The 16,529-nt window shown below is 37.5% G+C and overlaps 1 pseudogene; it reads right to left on the reverse strand.

Annotated features, from left to right (window-relative positions):
- Positions 1-2,966: 2,966 nt before the first annotated feature.
- LOC100665246 (UDP-glucuronosyltransferase 2B31-like) overlaps positions 2,967-16,529 on the reverse strand; it is a 28,525-nt pseudogene continuing 14,962 nt past the window's right edge.

Below are 16,529 nucleotides of genomic sequence, written 5' to 3' on the forward strand. Positions count from 1 at the left end.
CGCTCAATACAAGGAAGGTCAGCCCAATTGGACTGGACTAAAAGCAAAGAGGTTTCCCGGATAAAATGAAAGCTTCAAAGGTCAGCGGAGCAGGGGCTGGGGTCTGGGGAACTTGGTTTGAGGGGACGTCTAAGTCAATGGGCAAAATAATTCTATTATGAAAACATTCGGCATCCCACTTTGAATTGTGGCACCTGGGGTCCTAAATCCTAACAAGTGGCCATCTAAGATGCATCAACTGGTCTCAGCCCACCTGGAGCAAAGGCAAAGGAAGAACACCAAGGTCACACGACAACTAAGAACCCAAGAGACAGAAAGGGCCACATGAACCAGAGACTTACATTATCCTGAGACCAGAAGGACTAGTTGGTGCCCGGCCACAATCGATGTCTGCCCTGTCAGGGAGCACAACAGACAACTCCTGAGGGAGCAGGAGACCAATGGGATACAGACCCCAAATTCTCATGAAAAGACCATACCTAATGGTATAACTGCGACTAGAGGAATCCCAGAGACAATGCTCCCCAGAACTTCTGATGGCACAGGACAGGAACCATCCCCGAAGACAACTCATCAGGCATGAAATGGACTGGTCAGTGAGGGGGAGAGAGATGCTGATGAAGAGTGAGCTAATTAAATCAGGTGGACACTGGAGAGTGTGTTGGCAACTCTTGACTGGAAGAGGGATGGGAAGATAGAGAGAGAGGGAAGATGGCAAAATTGGCACGAAACGAGAGACTGAAAGGGCTGACTCAATAGGGGGAGAGCAAGTGGGAGAAAGGAGTAAGATGTATGTAAACCTACATGTGACAGACTGATTGGAATGATAAATGTTCACTTGAAGCTTAATAAAAATTAATTAAAAAAAATTGTTTTGACTGCTGAGAAATTTGAAAGCCATTGGGACAGTCCTGAGGAAACAACTGCATGGAAAATATTCTAATTTGTGGAATTTAGTGTACTGTGGGATTTTTATGACTTTCTGCCAAATGTACCTTCATGTTTATGGCTTTTCCTAACTATATGTATGCTGCCTTATGTGAAAAAAACTGTCAAAATTAAGATGGATAGAAGGACACTTTAATCATCCTTGAGTAGATATAAGGTGATAGAGATGGTATGTGGTGTAAGAAGTGCAAAGACAATCAATGTGGGCAGAGTCATTAACAAATGTGCACAAGTTACTTCTTGAAAGCAGAAATAGGAATTTAGCATAGGTAAAGTTTTTTTTTTTTTTTTAGTAGTATACATTGAGCTACATTATTGTCTCAGACTAATGTGTAGGGATAAGGTATCCTCCCACATAAAAACAAAAAGGAAACCGGCATTAATGTAATGAAAAATCATTAGCCCAATACTTTTCTCACTTTTATAATCTGATACTTATTTTTTTCTTTGTAATGACATGATTCAAGTTTAATAAAAGCGATAAGTTTAAGAAAAGAAAATATTCATTGACCATTATTATCATAATTAATTTCATTTTCTGTCCACTATTATCATAATTAATTTCATTTACTATTGTTACTGAAAATATCTTTGTTATATAGAAACCAAAACCCAAACCAAACTAGTTGCTGTAGAGTAGAATACAACTCATTGAGGCCCCAAATATGCAGAGTACTCCACAGAGTTTTCAAGGCGGTGTTTTTCAGAAACATATTGCCAAATCCTTCCTCCAAGGGACCTCTGCATGGGTTCAAGCCACAAACCTTTTAGTTAGTACTCAAGTGCTTAACTGTTTGTGCCATCCAGGGACCCCTAGCTTGTCATAGAAGAATTTTATAAAAATTTCCAGATATCAAAAATGCTAAATATGCCTTTTTTCCACCCAAATGTTTAAAATTCTCTTATCTGGCAGAAGAAATCACAAAGAAATTTTTTTTTTTTTCTTCTCTGTGGTTTGTTTGTTCTGCCTCCAAAGGCTCTGTATTGTTGATATTCAAAGACAAGTTTGGAGACCTTTTTTGCCATTTCAAATACTTTCTAATACAAAGGTTGTAAAAATTGTTGCACATAACAAAATGTGGCTCTTTATCTGCAATTTACTTTTTCAATGCAGTTGAGGGAAGAATCTATATAAAAGATTTGTATAGAGTTCTGGTTTTTCTCTCCTAAGTGTCCTGGTTATTAAAGTATGTGAATTGACAAATTAAGGCCAAAAATAAAAGACCTTATTACAGGATCTTTTAACATTATAATACAGAGGCATTGGACTAAACATTTTGGGCCCCACCTATGATTCCTAATAAAGAGAACTACTCTCTCCTTTTGTTTTGTGCCTTACTATCCAACTACACAGGGTCATTGAATAAAGGGAGAACAATTACTGAAATATATTTAAGACTGGTGGGGAAAATATCTTCAGACTTTCTAACTAAAGTCTTTACAAAATTGCACAATTTTGGGTAGGAAGCCAGTTGAAACCGCTCAGGGCTTCTGAAAGAAGGAAAATTTCATGAAGAAGTGTTTTATGGTTCATGAAGGATACATGTATTTCATATGAATGCACAGTATATACGTAGAAAATATTTCTGAAAATTCAAGATGAAAACATCAGGCTTCCTGATCTTTTCAAATCAATAAGTTGAGGCTCAAGTGAGTTTTAGTTTGTGTTCCAGGTATGAAATTATATATAGGACATCGCCAAAGTAGAATTTTTTCTAGATTTAAAAAATGAAAATAATACATTGAATATAATCCAGCTGATGAATGGAACTGTCCATTTCAAGAGGAACATTGAGGAGGAATTCATCAAAAAACACACAGGAGTATTCCTCCTTAGGAAAGAATGTTTTAGCTAACATCTTAACAATTAACCAAGGGGAAAATTTCTGAGGAATGCCAAAAAGGCTCAGCTTTTGCAAAATGTGGGGAAGAATCTTCCCACGAGTTGAACCGCAATGGTTGAATTAAATGTAATGCTCTCGCTTATCATCCCTATTAGTCTTAGGACTTAAAGAGGCCTATTCCTTCTTTTTCTTCTTTTCTGTCTTAAAAAACTTTTGATAACCAAACAAGCAACATTTTATGACAAGAAAAGTAACAATTGCCACACTGCCAGTTGAATCCCAGCCACATCTAAAGAGTGGTACTGGCACCAGATGAGGCTGAGGGCGGCTGGACAAAGACCCTTGGCTCCTTTGTGGCGTATGAAAAAGTCGATCCAGAAGACACCTCGGTCCAGGGGCTTAACAGGCTGATCATGATGAACGGTTGATAACCTCATAGCTATTTTCTTTATAGCTGAAGAAAAGTCAAATAGGCATCAAATTAGAGAATAAATCAGAAAAAGATAAATAAGTGAAATTTTCATGCCAGTGGTAAAAATGTGTGCCACATTAGACTGGAAGAAATATATATTATTTTCCTCTGAGATGATTTTAGGCATTTTAGTTTACGGGCTAGAATTTGCTAAGTATATAAGATTTCAATGTGTAAAGAAATATAGAAGTTTGGGGAGGATATGTATTTTTGGGAAAGAGATTTGAAAGAACTAAGTTTAAAGCAAAAAATGAAAAAGAAAAGAAAAGCCAAAGACCATCATTTGAGAGTGGAGGGTTTGAATCGTCCAGTAAAAAAATGTTAATGGACCAGGTGTACAAGATTAAAAATAGCACCATTATCCAGAAATAGGAGGCAGGCCTATCATGAGGTCCAGGCACATGTCCAGGAAGGGCTGATCAGGAGTTAGTGTTGGCCAGGAGTTGGTATTGACCTCATGTCAATGTTTGAAGAGTTAAATAGTGAAAGTGGGTTGTCTTGGTTTGAATCTTGATTCTGACACTCACTTGCTCCCTGTTTTGTTCAAGTTATTTACTCTCTCTGTGCCTCAGTTGTCTCTTTGTTTAAATGGAATAGGTGGGAACAGTGCCTCTTTTATCTGATTATTGTGAAGAATAATGGATTGAGTCTTAGAATACTTAGAACTGTTTCTATCATGTAGTAGAATCTCAGTAAATGTTTGCTATTACTATTTTTGTTTTTCTTGTTAGTATTGTTATTTTACATGTTGGATAGTGCTCAACATTTCACTTCGATGCACAGCAGTTGTATTTGGTTGTTTCTCTGTTGAAAATCATTATGATCAAGGGAGAAGTGTGAATAAACGCATATGGTTTCTGAATCCCAAAGTTCTATGACATGACACTGTAGAAACAGCAATAGAGGTAACTTGCAAAAGCCACCCACCTGTATGCTTTAGGGAACAGGGATGTGCTTTCCTCAGAGATGCTGGGGAGATGGTCCTCAGCCCCCTGCCTTGTTCAGAGCTTGACCCCCAGCTTCAACCAGATACTGGTGCCTACACCAAACACCCTTGCCCCTCTAAGATTGTAGGACAGAGCCTGTACCACACACTTGATGACCAGCTACCTGCACACCTGAGCTGAATCCACACAAGAAAAGTGAATGGACTCATAAGCTCACATACCTGATAACAGCTCTAGCCATCTGGTGACAGGATGTCACAGCTCTAAAGATGAAAATAAGCTAGTTCACTCAGGCAACCCATTTGGGCATATCAAAACAAAACAAAGTAAGAAACTATGATACAGAAAGCAAATATAAAATAAACTAATACAATAACTTATGGATGGCTCAGAGACAATGGTCAATATCAAATCACATAAAGAAACAGACCATGATTGCTTCAACAAGCTCTCAAAAAAAAGGATCAAAGGATCTTCTGGATGAAGGTGCCTTCCTGGAATTACTGGATGCAGAATTCAATAGTTTAATATACTGAACTCTCAAGATATTGGGAAGGAGATCACGCAATACACAGAACAAGCCAAGGAACACACAGATAGAACAGTTGAAACAATTAAAAATGTTATTCGAGAACATAATGAAAAAGTCAATGAGGTACAAGAATCCATGGAGAGATAGCAGTGAGAAATTCAGAAGATTAACTATAAAATTACAGAATTAGACAACTCAATAGAAAGTCACAGGAGCAGAATCAAGCAAGTGGAAGGCAGAATTTCTGAACTTGAAGATAAAACACTTGCCACTAATATATTTGAAGAAAAATCAGAAAAAAAAGAATTAAAAAAAATGAAGAAACCTTAAGAATCATGTGGGACTCTATCAATAGAAATAACCTAAGAGTGATTGGAGTACCAGAACAAGAAGGGAAAACAGAAAATACAGAGTGAATTGTCGAAGATTTGCTGGCAGAAAACTTCCCTGGTATCGTGAAAGATGAGAACATATCTATCCAAGATGCTCGTCGAACTCCACATGAGGTAGATGTTAAAAGAAAGTCACCAAGACATATTATAATCAAACCTTCCAAAACCAAGCATAAAGAGAGAATTTTAAGAGCAGCTGGGGTAAATGAAAAGTCATCTGCAATAGAGATTCAATAAAAATAAGCTTGGACTACTTGGTGGAAACCATGCAGGCAAGAAGACAATGGGATGACATATATAAAAAATTGAAGGAAAAAATTGACAACCAAGAATCTTATATCCAGCAAAACTGGCTCTCAAATATGAAGGTGAAATTAGGAAATTTCCAGATAAACAGAATATTAGGGAGTTTGTGATAATGAAATCAAAACTATAAAAAATACTAAAGAGAGTTCTATGGTTAGAAAATCTATGAAATCAGGTATCCAAGATTCAAACACTGGACAGTACAATCAGATATTAACTCAGACAGGGAAACTACAATTTAAATCAAGAAAATAAAATGTTCAAAACAGGGAAACAACAATGTCATTATGGGAAAGAAGACAACATTAAAATAACAAAGAAGGACTAAGAAATGTAGTCATAGATCTTTAATATGGAGATGAAGACAAGGCCATATAAAGAAATAAAAATTCGGCTGAAACTTAGAAAAATGGGGTAAATATTAAGGTAACCACATAGGAGACGAGCTATCCTACTCATAAAAATAAAATACAAGAAAAATATAGAGACTCAGCAGAGAAAAAAAAAAAAAAAGACAACAATGAGTAAGAGAAAAAGACAATACACAAAGATAAACTACTCAGCACAAAAAATTAAGTGGGAAAAACAGTCAACAACACCCAAAAGAAGACATCAAAATGACAGCATGAAACTCATACCTATCCATAATTATGCTGAATGTTAATGGACTAAATGCACTGATAAAGAGGCAGAGAGTGGGAGAATGGATAAAAAAAATGATCCGTCTATATGCTGCCTACAAGAGACACACCTTAGACTTAGAGACACAAACTAAAGCTCAAAGGATGGAAAAAATATATCAAACAAATAACAATCAAAAAAGAGCAGGAGTGGCAATATTAATTTCTGACAAAATAGACTTTAAGTTTAAATCCACCACAAAGGATAAGGAAGGACACTATATAATGATTAAAGGGACAATATACCAGGAGGATATAACCATATTAAATATTTATGAACCCAATGACAGGGTTGCAAGATACATAAAACAAACTCTAACAGCATCAAAAAGTGAGATAGACACCTCCACAATTATAGTAGGAAGTTTCAACACATCATTTTTGGTAAAGGACAGGACATCCAGATAGAAGCTCAATAAAGACATGGAAGATCTAAATGCCACGATCAAATGTCTCGACCTTGTAGACATGTACAGAACACTCCACCCAACAGCAGCCAAAGTGTACTTTCTTTTCTAGTGCACATGGAGCATTCTGTAGAATAGACCACATATTAGGTCATCAAGCAAGCCTTAGCAGAGTCCAAAACATTGAAATATTACAAAGCATCTTCTCTGACTATAAGGCCATAAAAGTATAAAGCAAAAACCGAAAAAGTAGGGAAAAGAAATTAAACACTTGGAGACTGAACAATACCCTGCTCAAAAAAGACTGGGTTATACAAGGCATTAAGGATGGGATAAAGAAATTCATAGAATCCAATGAGAATGAAAATACTTCCTATCAGAACCTTTGGGACACAGTGAAAGCAATGCTCAGAGGTGAATTTATATCAATAAATGCACACATCCAAAAAGAAGAAAGGGCCAAAAGCAAAGAATTATCCCTACAACTTGAACAAATAGAAAGACAGCAACAAAAGAAACGCTCAGGCACCAAAAGAAAACAAATCATAAAAATTAGAGAAGAACTTAATGAAATAGAAAAGAGAAATAAAATTGAAAGAGTTAACAAGACCAAAAGGTGGTTCTTTGAAAAAGATTAACAAAATTGGTAAACCATTTGCCAAACTGACAAAAGAAAAAACAGGAGAGTGAGCTAATAACCTGTATAAGAAATGAGATGGGTGATGTTAAAACAGACCTAACTGAAATTAAAAGAATCATATCAGATTACTACAAAAAATTGTACTCTAATGAATTGTAAACCTAGAAGAAATGGACGAATTCCTAGAAACACACTACCTACCTAAAGTAACACAAACAGAGGTAGAACAACTAAATAGATGCATAACAAAAGAAGAAATGGAAAAGTTAATCAAAAAACTCTCAACAAAAAAAGCCCTGGCCCTGATGGCATCCCTGCAGAATTCTACCAAACATTCAGAGAAAAATAAACACCACTACTACTAAAGGTATTTCAGAACATAAAAAAGAACAGGATGCTCCCAAACTCAGCGTATAAAGCCAGCATATCCTTGATACTGAAACCAGGTAAAGACAACAAAAAAAAAAGAAAGAAAATTATAGATCTATATCCATTATGAATTTAGATGCACAAATCCTAAATGGAGAGAGTTAGAAAGCATTCCTCTTGAGAAAGAGAACCAGACAAGGATGCCCTTTATCACCGCTCTTAAACAACATTGTGCTGGAGGTCAAAGCCAGAACAATTAGGCTAGATAAAGAAATAAAGGGCATCCAGATTGGTAAGGAAGGAATAAAAGCATCTTTATTTACAGATGACATGATGTTATACACAGAAAACCCTAAAGAATCCTCCAGAAAACTACTGAACCTAAGAAAAGAGTTGAGCAGTGTATCAAGATACACGATAAACATACCAAAAATAAGTTGGATTCCTCTACACCAACAAAAAGAACATCGAAGAGGAAATCACCAAATCAATATCATTTACAGTAGCCCCCAAGAAGATAAAATACTTAGGAATAAATCTTAGCAGAGATGTAAAAGATGTATACAAAGAAAACTACAAGACACTACTAAGAGAAACCAAAAGAAGCCTACATAAGTGGAAAAACATACCTTGCTCATGGATAGGAAGACTTAACATTGTAAAAATGTCTATTCTACTAAAAACCGTCTATAAATACAATAAATTCCAATCCAAATTCCAACAACATTTTTTAATGACATGGGGAAACAAATCACCAACTTCATATGGAAGGGAAAGAGGCCCTGGATAAGTAAATCATTACTGAAAAAGAAGAAGAAAGTGGGAAGCCTCACTCTACCTGATTTTAGTACCTATAATACCACCACAGTAGTCAAAACAACCTGGTACTGGTACAACAGATACATAGACCAAGGGAACAAAACTGAGAATCCAGACATAAATCCATCTACCTACGAGCAGCTGATCTTTGACAAAGGCCCCAAAACAGTTAAATGGGGGAAAAGACAGTCTTTTTAACAAATAGTGCTGGCATAGCTGGATATCCATCTGCAAAAAAATAAAACAAGACCCATACTTCACACCATGCACAAAAACTAACTCAAAATGGATCAAAGACCTAAATATAAATCTAAAACATTTAAGATCATGCAAGAAAAAAAGCGACAACATTAGGAGCCCTAAAGCATGGCATAAACAGTACACAAAACATTACTAACAATGCAGAAGAGAAACCAGATAACTGGGAATTCCTAAAAATCAAACACCTATGCTCACCCAAACACATCACCAAAAGAGTAAAAAGATTACCCACAGAATGGGAAAAAGTTTTTAGCTATGAAATTTCCAATTAGCATCTGATCTCTAAAATCTACATGATACTGCAAAAACTCAACTACGAAAAGACAACCCAATTGAAAAATGGGCAATGGATATGACAGACCATTCACCAAAGAAGACATTCCGGTAGCTAACACATACATGAGGAAATATGATCATTAGCCATTAAAGAAATGCAAATCAAAACTACAGTGAGGGAGGGGACCAAAATGGCTGACTAGGGAGATGCTACCTCAGATCCCTCTTGCAACAAAGACTCAGAAAAACAAGTGAATCGATCACATACATGGCAATCTACGAACCCTGACCATCAAACACAGATCTAAAGAGTTGATCTGAGTGACAGGGGAGTGAAAAGCTGTGCCCTGAACCAGCAACTGCTTCTGGAACCCACCACCCACCCCACAGCCTTGAGCCCCCGCAGTTCCCTGGTGCTGAGTGGTGGAGCTGATTGCAGCTTGCTGAGGCGGGCAGGCAGGGGACAGAGCCCTAACCCCTAGCCCCCTGGGGTAACCTCCGTAGAGACTCAGCCAGCGCAAGCAGGCTGCACACTGACAGGGCTAACGAGAGAATGAACAACAACGGGGAAGCAGCGACTGTTTTCGGAGCCTGGAACCAGTGTCCTGGTCAGAAAATCTTGGCGCCGGACTTTGCACTGGGTGCAGGGGAGCTGAGCATTGCATCCTGAAACTGCACAAACACCCGGCGAGGCCCTAGCCCCCTGAAGTGAGCTCGGGGGAAGCCCGGCCAGTCCACGCAGGACTTGCAGCGACACGGCTGACAGGAGGAGAAGTCACCGGGAGGCAGCGACTGGTTTTGGAGCCAGGAGTGCGGTGTCCCAACCAGGGAACCTTGGCTCTGGGCTTTGGACTGGGAGCAGAGGAACTGACCACGGCTTCTGAGACAGCACAAGCACAGGATGCGGACTTGACCTGAGGGGGCAATCTCTACCCAGCCAGTGAACACAGTTGACACGCCCCTCGGGAATCTCAGATAAAACAGTCATCCCAAGCAAGATAAGTAACTTTGTCTATATTCCTGGATGCTACTCTCTCCTATCTATCTGATCCCTCCCCTCCCCTTCCCAGGCGGCTTCATTAACATTGGAGTTTCCTGGGACAGAGAGTGAAGTGCTCTGTGGTTTTTTTTTTCTTTGTTTGTTTGTTTGTTTTGTCTTTTCCTAACCCATTCTCCTGGCCTGAGAGAAGCAGCTACAAAAAACCCAGGGACCAAGAATCCTTCCCTGACTTCCCAAAATTGGACTAAAAATACAGAACCAGCTCCAGCCAAGCATTTGTGATCCACAGTCTTGGGCTTTCATCCCCACAGGGAACAAGGTGGCTACTAAAATGCAAAGGCAATTCTGATAGGGAACTGACTGTAATTGTTTTAGCAGATTACTGGAAAGACAAGTTTCCCAGGTCTGATATCTCTACCTATTAAACAGAGCCCTCAGTGACCCACAATGGGGAACTGAGGGCTGAAGCTCCACCCAAGCCACCTAACCTTCTGCCGTAGGGGTCAGAGGGTAGTGACATCTGCAATCTGTAGAGGTACATGCATTGGGTGCCTAAGGTACAGCTGCAGAGCCCACCCACCAAAGCGCTTTAGGAATAGACACACACCTACCTCCTTGGCACTTGGGGGAAGCCTGTCAGCATCCTGCCCCCCCCCGGAATGTGACCCCCTGCTGCTACTAGAATCTGGTCCACACAGCTATCACCAATACTCCTCTAAGCAAATAGGTGACAGTCTACCCCATACACTTGGTGACCCAAAATCAGATTCTACTCAAGAATAGTTAATGGACGTTTAGGCTTATATTTCTAGTAACGGCCCAAACCAGCTGGTAAGAGGACATAAGTGATTCAAAGCCTACAACAATCAAGACAGCCTAATCTAGTAGCCCATCTACGTATAATGAAAGAAAACAAAACAAGATAAGACTCAGAGAACAAATATAAAATAAATCATTACAATATCTTATAGATGGCTGGGAGACAACGGTCGATATCAAACCACATAAAGAAGTAGACCATGATTGCTTCTACATCTTCCCAAATTAATGAATCAAAATCTTTGCCAAATGAAGATACAATCCTGGAATTGCCAGTTGGAGAACATAAAAAACTAATTTACAGAATGTTTCAAGACATCAGGGATGACCTCAAAAATGAAATAAGACAATCTACAGAAAAAACCAAGGAACACACTGATAAAGCAGTTGAAGAAATCAAAAAGATTATTCAAGAATGTAGTGGAAAATTTAATAAGCTGCAAGAATCCATAGAGAGACAGCACTCAGGAATCCAAAAGATTAACAGTAAAATTATAGAATTAGACAACTCAATAGGAAGTTAGAGGAGCAGAATCAAGCAACTGGAATGCAGAATGGGGAAGGTGGAGGATAAAGCAATTGACACCAATACAGCTGAAGAAAAATCAGATAAAAGAATTTTAGAATATGAAGAAAACCTAAGAATCATGTGGGACTCTATCAAGAAGAATAACTTGCGTGTGATTGGAGTTCCAGGACAAGGAGGGATAACAGAAAACACAGAGAGAACAGTTAAAGATCTGTTGGCAGAAAACTTCCCTGACATCATGAAAGAGAAAAGGATATCCATCCAAGATGCTCATCGAACCCCGTATAAGATTGATCCAAAAAGAAAATCACCAAGACATATTATTATGAAACTTGCCAAAACCAAAGATAAAGAGAAAATTTTAAAGCAGCCAGGGATAAAAGAAATGTCTCCTACAAAGGAGAATCAATAAGAGTAAATTCAGACTACTCAGCAGAAACCCTGCAGTCAAGAAGGCAATGGGATGACATATACAGAGCACTGAAGAAGAAAAACTGCCAGCCAAAGATCATTTATACAGCAAAACTCTCTCTCAAATATGAAGGCGAAATTAGAACATTTACAGATAAACACAAGCTTAGAGAATTTGCAAAAACCAAACCAAAGCTACAAGAAATACTAAAGGAAATTCTTTGGTCAGAAAATCAATAACATCAGATAACAACACAACACAAGGTCACGGAAGAGAATATCCTGATATGAACTCAAATAAGGAAATCACAAAAACAAAATAAGATTAATTTTAAAAAGAAAAAAATGCTCAAAACAGGGAATCATTGAAGTAATTATGTAAAAGATCACAAGAATCCAAAAGTGGGACTAAATACAGGAGGCATAGAACTGCCATATGGAGAGGAAAACAAGGCAATATAGGATGATACAAGTTAAGTTTTTACTCAGAAAAATAGGGGCAAATATTAAGGTAACCACAAAGAGGTCTAACAATTCCATAACTCAAAATAAAAACCAAGAAAAACACAACTCAGCAAACATAAATTCAACTACTATGAAAATGAGGAACACACAATTTACAAAGAAAAACATCTCAGCACAAAAAAGTAAGAGGAAAAATGAAATTGTCAACAACACACACAAAAAGACATCAAAATGATAGCACTAAACACATTCTTATCTAAAATTACACTGAATGTAAATGGACTAAATACACCAATAAAGAGACAGAGAGCCTCAGACTGGATAAAGAAACACGGTCCGTCTATATGCTGCCTACAAGAGACACACCCTAGACATAGAGACACAAACAAACTAAAACTCAAAGGTTGGAAAAAAATATATCCAGCAAACAACAATCAAAAAAAGAGCAGGAGTAGCAATATTAATTTCTGAGAAAATGGACTTCAAAGTTAAATCCACCACAAAGGATAAAGAAGGACACTACATAATGATTAAAGGGACAAATGACCAGGGAGATACAACCATATTAAATATTTATGCACCCAATGACAGGGGTGCAAGATACATAAAACAAACTTTGACAGAACTGAAAAGTGAGATAGACACCTCCACAATTATAGTAGGAGACTTCAACACACCACTTTCGGAGAAGGATAGGACTTCCAGTAAGAAGCTCAATAGAGACACGGAAGACCTAATTGCTACAATCAACCAACTTGACCTCATAGACCGATACAAGACACTCCACTCAACAGCTGCAAAATATACTTTTTTTTGTAGTGCACATGGAACATTCTCTAGAATAGACCACATATTAGGTCATAAAACAAACCTTTGCAGAATCCAAAACATCGAAATATTACAAAGCATCTTCTCAGACCACAAGGCCATAAAAGTGGAAATCAATAACGGAAAAATCAGGGAAAAGAAATCAAACACTTGGAAAATGAACGACACCCTGCTGAAAAAAGACTGGGTAATAGAAGACATTAAGAAGGGAATAAAGAAATTCATAGAATGCAATGAGAATGAAAACACTTCCTATCAAAACCTCTGAGACACAGCAAAAGCAGTGTTCAGAGGTCAAATTATATTGATAAATGCACACATACATAAAGAAAAAAGAGCCAAAACCAGAGAACTGTCCCTACAACTTGAACAAATAGAAAGTGAGCAACAAAAGAATCCATCAGGCACCAGAAGAAAACAAATAATAAAAATTAGAGCTGAACTAAATGAAATAGAAAAAAGAAAAACAATTGAAAAAATCAACAAAGTCAAAAGCTGATTTTTTGAAAAAATTAACAAAATTGATAAACCATTGGCCAGACTGACTAAAGAAATACAGGAAAGGAAACAAACAACCCAAATAAGAAATGAGATGGGCCACATCACAACAGACCCAACTGAAATTAAAAGAATCATATCAGATTATTATGAAAAATTGTACTCTAACAAATTTGCAAACCTAGAAGAAATGGATGAATTCCTAGAAAAACACTACCTACCTAAACTAATACAATCAGAAGTAGAACAACTGAATAGACCCATAACAAAAAAAGAGATAGATAAGGTAATCAAAAAACTCCCAACAAAAGAAGCCCTGGCCCGGTGGCTTCACTGCAAAGTTCTACCAAACTTTCAGAGAAGAGTTAACACCACTACTACTAAAGGTATTTCAAAGCATAGAAAATGATGGAATACTACCTAACACATTCTATGAAGCCACCATATCCCTGATACCAAAACCAGGTAAAGACATCACAAAAAAAGAAGATTACAGACCTATATCCCTCATGAACATAGATGCAAAAATTCTCAACAAAATTCTAGCCAATAGAATTCAACGACATATAAAAAAAATAATCCACCATGACCAAGTGCGATTTATACCAGGTATGCAAGGTTTAATATTAGAAAAACCATTAACGTAATCCACCATATAAATAAAACAAAAGACAAAAACCACATGATCTTATCAATTGATACAGAAAAGGCATTTGACAAAGTCCAACAGCCATTCATGATAAAAACTCTCAGCAAAATAGGAAGTGAAGGAAAATTCCTCAACATAATAAAGGGCATCTATACAAAGACAACAGCCAACATCATTCTAAATGGAGAGAGCCTGAAAGCATTTCCCTTGAGAATGGGAACCAGACAAGGATGCCCTTTATCATCGCTCTTATTCAACATTGTGCTAGAAGTCCTAGCCAGAGCAATTAGGCTAGAAAAAGAAATAAAGGGCGTCCGGATTGGCAAGGAAGAAGTAATATTATCTCTGTTTGCAGATGACATGATCTTATACACAGAAAACCCTAAGGAGTCCTCCAGAAAACTACTGAAACTAATAGAAGAGTTTGGCAGAGTCTCAGGTTATAAGATAAACATACAAAAATCACTTGGATTCCTCTACATCAACAAAAAGAACAATGAAGAGGAAATCACCAAATCAATACCATTCACAGTAGCCCCCAAGAAGATAAAATACTTAGGAATAAATCCTACCAAAGATGTAAAAGACCTATACAAAGAAAACTACGAAGTACTAGTGCAAGAAACTAAAAGGGACCTACATAAGTGGAAAAACATACCTTGCTCATGGATAGGAAGACTTCACATTGTAAAAATGTCTATTCTACCAAAAGCCATTTATACATATAATGCGCTTTCGACCCAAATCCCAATGACATTTTTTAAAGTGATGGAGAAACAAATCACCAATTTCATATGTAAGGGAAAGAAACCCTGGATAAGTAAAACATTACTAAAATAGAAGAAGAAAGTGGGAGGCATCACTCTACCTGATTTTAGAACCTATTATATAGACACAGTAGTCAAAACAGCCTGGTACTGGTACAACAACAGGCACATAGACCAATGGGACAGAATTGAGAACCCAGATATAAACCCATCCACATATGAACAGCTGATATTTGACAAAGGCCCTGTGTCAGTTAATTGGGGAAATGATAGTCTTTTTAATGAAAGGTGCTGGCATAACTGGATATCCATTTGCAAAAAAATGAAACAGGACCCATACCCCACACCATGCACAAAAACTAACTCCAAGTGGATCAAAGACCTAAATATAAAGACTAAAATGATAAAGATCATGGAAGAAAAAATAGGGACAACCTTAGGAGCCCTAATAGAAGGCATAAACAGAATACAAAACATTACTGAAAAAGACGAACAGAAACCAGATAACTGGGAGCTCCTAAAAATCAAACACCTATGTTCATCTAAAGACTTCACCAAAAGACTAAAAAGACCATCTATAGGTTGGGAAAAATTTTCAGCTATGACATCTCAGACCAGCGCCTGATCTCTAAAATCTATATGATTCTCAACCACAAAAAGACAAACAACCCAATCAAAAAGTGGGCCAAGGACATGAACACGCACTTCACTAAAGAAGATATTCAGGCAGCTAACAGATACATGAGAAAATGCTCTCGAACATTAGCCATTACAGAAATGCAAATAAAACTACGATGAGATTCCATCTCACTCCAGCAAGGCTGGCATTAATCTAAAAAAACACAAAATAATAAATGTCGGAGAGGCTGCGGAGAGATTGGAACTCTTATACAGTGCTGGTGGGAATGTAAAATGGTACAAGCGCTTTGGAAATCTATCTCGCATTTTCTTAAAAAGTTAGAAATAGAAATACCATACAACCCAGAAATCCCACTCCTTAAAATATACCCTAGAGAAATAAGAGACTTTACACGAACAGAAATATGCACACCCATGTTTATTGCAGCACTGTTTACAACAGCAAAAATATAGAGGCAACCAAGGTGTCCATCAAAACAGGAATGGATAAATTATGGTAAATTAATGCAATGAAATATTATGCACTGATAAAGAAGAATGATGAATCTGTGTAACATTTCGTAACATGGAGGGATCTGGAAGGCATTACACCGAGTGAAATTAGTCAGTTGCAAAAGGAAAAATACTGTATAATACCACCATTGTAAGAACTCAACAAATAGTTTAAAAAGAGAAGAGAATATTCTTTGATGGTTACTAGAGGGGAGAAGGGAGGGAAGGAGAGAAAGAGGTTTTCACTAATTAGATAGTAGATAAGAACTATTTTAGGTGAAGGGAAAGACAGCACACAATACAGGAGAGGTCAGCACAACTGGATTAAACCAAAAGCAAAGAAGGTTCCTGAATACACTGAACATTTTGAAGGCCAGCATAGCAGGGGTGGTGGTTTGAGGACCATGCTTTCAGGTGATATCTAAGTAAATTGGCATAATAAAATCTAGTAGGAGAACATTCTGCATCCCGCTTTGGAGAGTGGTGTCTGGGTTCTTAAAAGCTAGCGAGCAGCCATCTAAGATGCATCAATTGGTCTC

Source organism: Loxodonta africana, chromosome 5 (assembly GCF_030014295.1).
Source record: "Loxodonta africana isolate mLoxAfr1 chromosome 5, mLoxAfr1.hap2, whole genome shotgun sequence".
In the NCBI taxonomy this organism is placed as follows: Eukaryota; Metazoa; Chordata; class Mammalia; order Proboscidea; family Elephantidae; genus Loxodonta; species Loxodonta africana.